The 6272-nt window shown below is 23.5% G+C and overlaps 1 protein-coding gene across 1 annotated transcript in view; it reads right to left on the bottom strand.

Annotated features, from left to right (window-relative positions):
* LOC112679572 overlaps window positions 1–6272 on the bottom strand; it is a 214805-nt gene that overhangs the window by 123830 nt on the left and 84703 nt on the right. The gene's annotated exons all lie outside the window — the stretch shown is intronic.

The following is a 6272-nucleotide window of genomic DNA, read 5'->3' as shown; positions in this document are numbered from 1 at the left end:
ATTATTATTATTATTATTATTATTATTATTATTATTATTATTATTATTATATAAAAATGTAAATATAAATTATTGTTGTGTATTACTAATAACAACCGGCTTTAAGATTCTCAGTTACTTATCTACGAAGATATTTGATTTTTATTAAACGCAAAATTAATACCAAGGGGGTTTTAAAACTTAGAAATAAAAATGATTTCAGATTTTCATTAAAAATAGTATGTGCATAATTTTACTTAGTATTTATGAAAAAAAAAAGGAATTACCATCATTGATAGAAAATACGATTAAGCGTTATTAAATCAAAACTTATTACAGCGTCGTTAGTGCATTTACAAAGCTTGGCTTTCAAACTCTCAACTTTAATCGATCATTTAACGATAGTATTTATGAAGGATTTCAGTTTAAAATAAAAAAATTACTTATAGTTCTTAAATGATATGTAACGATATTCTGTTTGGAATGGATCATTTATAAATATAGTCTGTAAAATCTCATATTATTATTTATTTTTAATTAAATATAAAACTCATGTATAGTAATATAAATAATGTTAAAACATGTATGTGATATATTTATAATATACCATGTTTTTTCATTAGTTCTATATTTAATTTGGTTCAATATTCGAACTGTGTTTAAATATAAACACTTTGTTTCTAGAATAATATTTAACCATAACATTCAAAGTTAAAAAACAAACATGTTCTATTTTATTTTATTTATATTTTGTTGCATTTGATTTTAGAACAATATTTTATTTTTTAATGTGTTAACAAATTCATTATAGGTCGACGAATAAACCTTTTTTCTCTTTGTAAAAAAGATTCACGTATATTTTTGTCACTTTGCCGAATTCTTAGTTATCGTATGATCTATATTCACTTTCTTAAGCTTATATATGTGTATACATGTAGTAACGTTGTGAAATTCTGGGAAATTTAGATAGAATATATTGTAATAGGTACTATAACTTTACAAGTGTATGATTTGTATAACTGTCATGTTTCAAAAATAAAGAGGTTTGAACATTATCTTTTTGTTTCTAAGACAGTAAACTATTTTTATTATTTTTACTATTTGTAAGTATAGTGTATAATTTTTATATTTAATTTATTCGGTCAGTAAAAATTGGTACAACATCAAATAGGTTTTCATGTTGTATGTAGTACATACTAGTACACTAAATATAACTACATATATTATACGTATTGTAAATATAATACATAATAATAATAATTTGCGTATGATTTGCAATGTACTTTAAACTTAAATTGTGATTTTATTATTGATTAAACAAAAATCTTGCGCATTTAACCAAAAACGATTTATCATACTTTGTTTTGTATTAGTCGGTTATGAAGTTTCCATAGTTACTGCAATTTTAAAAAAATGTTCAAATATCACGAACAACCTATGTATGCCTGTAGGTAATAAAATATATGATATTTTGACGTGTTCAAAGCAATAAGGTATATATTGTAGTAAACTATGAAAACAAATCGCTAAAACATATCTCAACCGATATCATATACTAATACAATATGTGTGTATATTATGTTAGTATAATATAATATATATATTATATTAACGTATGCGCACCTATACGTACACATGATATTTGATATATTATAATAATGATTGAAAAACAGCTTTTATTATCATGCAGAAAATTAATATCTTAACAACTAATATAATAATCTTTATGCCTCGTAAAATTACGTAAAAAACAAAAGCTAAATTGAGTGCCACTATTTTAGCTGTATTTTGATAGTGTCATGTAATCAATAGTTTGTAAGCTTAAAATTTATATTTAATAAAACAGTTAATTCAATTATTATTTTTAATATTTTTAATATAGCATTAGGAATTGACACACTCTTTACATATGTTTTTGTTTCACTAGCTACTGATTATCAGTGAAATTTAATTACTTTACTTTCACTTGCTCTGTAATTTGTACATAAATTCAAAACATAACCTAAAGTATAAATTCAATTTATTTATATTATATAATTTAAAAATAATTTTAATTATTATTGATATCATAATGTTATACAACTGTTATTTTGTTATTCTACTTATATATTTAACATATTTATACATTATATTATATTATATTATAGATTAAATAATATATCTACGTATTCAAAGTAATGTTAATTGTTATAGTAATGTTGCAAATGAAAATTGTTTCTTCAATTTGCAGTCATTCGAGCCATAAACCATTTCGTAGTTTACTATGAAAAACTAAATTAAATAATAAAACCTTCTTTGAAACGTGTTCGTGATACATTATGTTTATATCTTATATAGTATGAATAATGAAAATTTACTAAAATCGAAGTAATTGTTTAATTAATAGAATAAACCCTTTGAAAATAAATAATTGCTTCCTATTTATCATAATATTGGTTAACAGAATTAACCAACTATAAAAAGAGTTCTTATTTATTGTCTTCTTCAAAAAATTAAACAATGAAGAAATCATATTAACAATTTTAATTATTTAAATATAAAATATAAAAGTTAATTTCAATATTAATATAAGCATATTTTATGGATGTGTTATTTATTAATATTATAATAAACTTATAATGTTTTTAACTCAATCTTATACATAAACACCCGCATAAAGTATTTATATAAAACCGAATACACTCGTGTGTTTTTATTTCGATTTTCCCTACAGCTCTTAAACTTATAAATTTCCGCACTCGTACAGTGATATGATGTACACACATAAATTGCAAAACGAAACGCTATCACACAGTAATAAAATATTGTTCTTATAATAAATGATTTGCATATACAGGACGACGCGAAAACTTTTTTTAATAGCTTTCGTGAGCAATGTGCAGTAAAAAACCGGAAGCCGTTTAAACAACTCGTCTGTGGAATGAAATACTTGCATTTGCGTCCAATTTCCTCTACTGATTTTTTTTCTTATACAAACGAGTGTAATATCACATATTTAAATCTTAAAAGGAATTATTATATTGTACAGGCATACATAAATATTTACATATATATATATATATATCAATATAGGTATTATGTTGGTGTTTCAGTCATGTTATTCTAACATTAGGGGGTGAAATATATGTTGAACAACTCCCATGGTATTTTAATGTTATAGGAGAAGGTCAAAATAACCTCTGGACCATGCACGCAACTAAAGTTTGCTGAAAACTTTACGTACTAGACCGCTTACTCGTATATTATTAAATTACCAAATGATGTATTCAAAGCAACAATACCCAAATGGCACATGCATAATTTATTTAAATATATTATATTTTGTATCGTTACTCTTCAATTAAATTATGATATTTCATAACACGATACAATGTTTGAAGTCGACAAGATATACACAAATGACACAATCATCTCTTTAATTGATTTACACACCGGTATAGGTGTGCGCACGGGTACGGCTTATAGGGCTATGGCCACACCTGAAACTTTTTTTAGTTGGTTAACTACGTAGAGGGACCAGGTACTAGGGTGAAAAAAGCCAATAACTTATTTTTTTGGAAAATCAAAAATGTATTTTATCAAGTTTATTATAAATAATGCGACTAACGACCATTGATAATTAATATATTACATTTATTATCAATGAATGTGTTACAATGTTATGACACTCCAGACGGCAAGCTCCATAATATGGTAAGTTCAGGTAATTGTTATTCTGCGGTATTTATTCTATAATCAGCTTTATATCTTCACAGTTAAATTGTTGACAGTTTAATACAATTATCATAAACCTGTATATAGTATGTTAAATATGCCAACATATTTCATTAAGTTAATTTTTTTTTTTTTGCGGTAGACAAGTGACTTTAAAGTATAAATCATAGCATTCTTAGTTTTTTGTGTTAATTATTTATTTATATAAAATGTCTTCGGCAAATTAAGAATAGTGCTTTCGTAGCAAAGCCAGTTCCAATCTAAATTAGGTATGTTAATTGGCAATTAGCAGCACATAATATCTTGTAAATGTTCTTTTTCAGAATTGAATATAGCGAAGACAGAGTTACGGCCTATGATGAATCAAGAACGACTGAATGCGTTATTATACAAGTTTTTTGAACAAAAAGTAAATAATTCAATCAATTATTATGAAGTGATTAAAGATTTCAAGATTTTAATAGCAAGAGAACGAAGATTATTACTTTAAATAACTGTAATATTAATTTACCTAATTTATTTTACATCTGAAACGCGAATCTACGCATGCCTATGATTACAGAAAATGTCTTATATTCTATAAAATGTATTTCATATAGTATATCATACATATATATAATTATTTAATAAGTACAAATATTTAAACAATATATTATTTTAATATATATATATATATATATATATAAATATTATTTTTTTTAATAGTGATTAACAGGAATTCAAGAAATTTAACCTCTCAATTTTATTTTACTTTAATATATAATTGTTTAAAATGTACCTATTTATCCTTATACAGAAAATATAAGTGTTGTATTATAGTTGTATTGCGATATTGTGCTCATTATTATTTGGTGATATTATTGAATTTAAAAATAAATTATAATAATGTAAATAGAAGAATGAAGATTTTTAAAAAATTAAATAATTACAAATTATTAAAAATATACTAAGCGCTATAATTTCCTAACTTTTTAAATGTAATCATTGTTACATTCAGTTTGAAATAAAAGTGTTGGCATAAAACTGAAATCTACCATATTGCATTCAAATCCTCTAAATTAATATATAGAATATAAATAATATAAATATGCAGTATCTTTAGAACTCACGTTTTGTGACACAATATTTCACTGGAAAATTACATCATATGTCTTTTTTCTGTATATCTACACAATGTACTCGATATAATATGGGCGGCTGTCGACTATTGCCGTTGAAGCATTAAATAATTTTGATGCATTAGACTTATACGAGCTAATGGTACTCAAGATCCGAATACGAGCAATAAAAAAATAATATGACGAATATATTCTAAATACAATATTTAATGAAATCGATTAAAAATGGTATGCGAGTTATACTCAAATCCATGTTTTTTTACTTACGAAATTTATATGAAATCTTTGTCGCTCGATATATAAACGTATTTCATAAATTATAACTAAACATTTATTATTAATTTATACCATGGAAAGTTTTATTCGACTTTGTTTTATAAAAATCGGTACGAATTTAAGCAGTTAACGTTTGCAGGAATGAAATATTCACGCATACTGCATAAAGTTTACAAAATGATCATTAATCTCAGTTGTATAATCTAATAGGTTTTCCTTGTATCGAAATTATCATCATTAGAGTGAAATGGTCCGAAATAGGGTAAACTGTTATAGTATTTTTTTTCAGGATTAGTATCTTCAGAAAAACGATCTTGTTTAAAAACAAAAAAGTATATACAATAAAGATAATTTAGAGTTTTAAGCGTAAATTTAAACAATTAAAACATATATAGCAATGGTAAACTTTTGAATAGAAAACCACCCGTATAATTTACAATCAGACAATCAATATAATATTATGAAAACTTGACAAGAAACGTGTAGTATTTTTATATTTTTGTATTAACTGTGTTATATAAGACAAGAGTTTTCTTGTCTTTGGCAACGCTATTTAAATTTAAAAAAATAACTGAACTATTTGATTTGTTGACAATAAATTCGTATGATGCTTTAATTTTATTACTGAGAAAATATTAACATTATGAATAAACTGTACCACTAATTAATAAAATAAGTCTTTCACTATTAATAAGTTTACTTTAAAGCAAAAAAATAAAATAAAATGTTAAACTTGTTTAGTATGTGCTTTAAAAGGGCATACATTTTTTTTCTCTCTTTAGCACTAATTAAAAAAAAAAAAAAAAAAAAAACAGTTATCAAAAAATCTATTGCATAAGTTTAGTTTAAATGGATATTAAATTTTACTATTTATATAAAAATAAAACACTTAAAAAATAAAAAGTTAAAATTTCAAATAGAGACTTTACGAACAATTTAAATTTTTTTTTAAGTGGAAAGAAAAGCTTTTTCACTATTTGCTTTAATTTAAAGGTTTTTAATTACAGACATTTTATAGTTTCGTAATATTTTAATGAACTGTATGCTATTTATAGGCACTTAAAAATTTAAATTTTCTCAAATTGTAGATACCTTTTTTTTTAAAAAAAATAAAGAATTTTCAACCTACCTTAATCAGAAATTTGGTTCATCTAATATATCGATCATCTAAAAAATTAATAATAC

This window comes from Sipha flava, unplaced genomic scaffold, assembly GCF_003268045.1.
Source record: "Sipha flava isolate LNK unplaced genomic scaffold, YSA_version1 164_pilon_pilon, whole genome shotgun sequence".
NCBI lineage: Eukaryota > Metazoa > Arthropoda > Insecta > Hemiptera > Aphididae > Sipha > Sipha flava.
The sequence above is the reverse complement of the archived record's forward strand: the minus strand, read 5'-3'. Positions and strand labels throughout refer to the sequence as shown.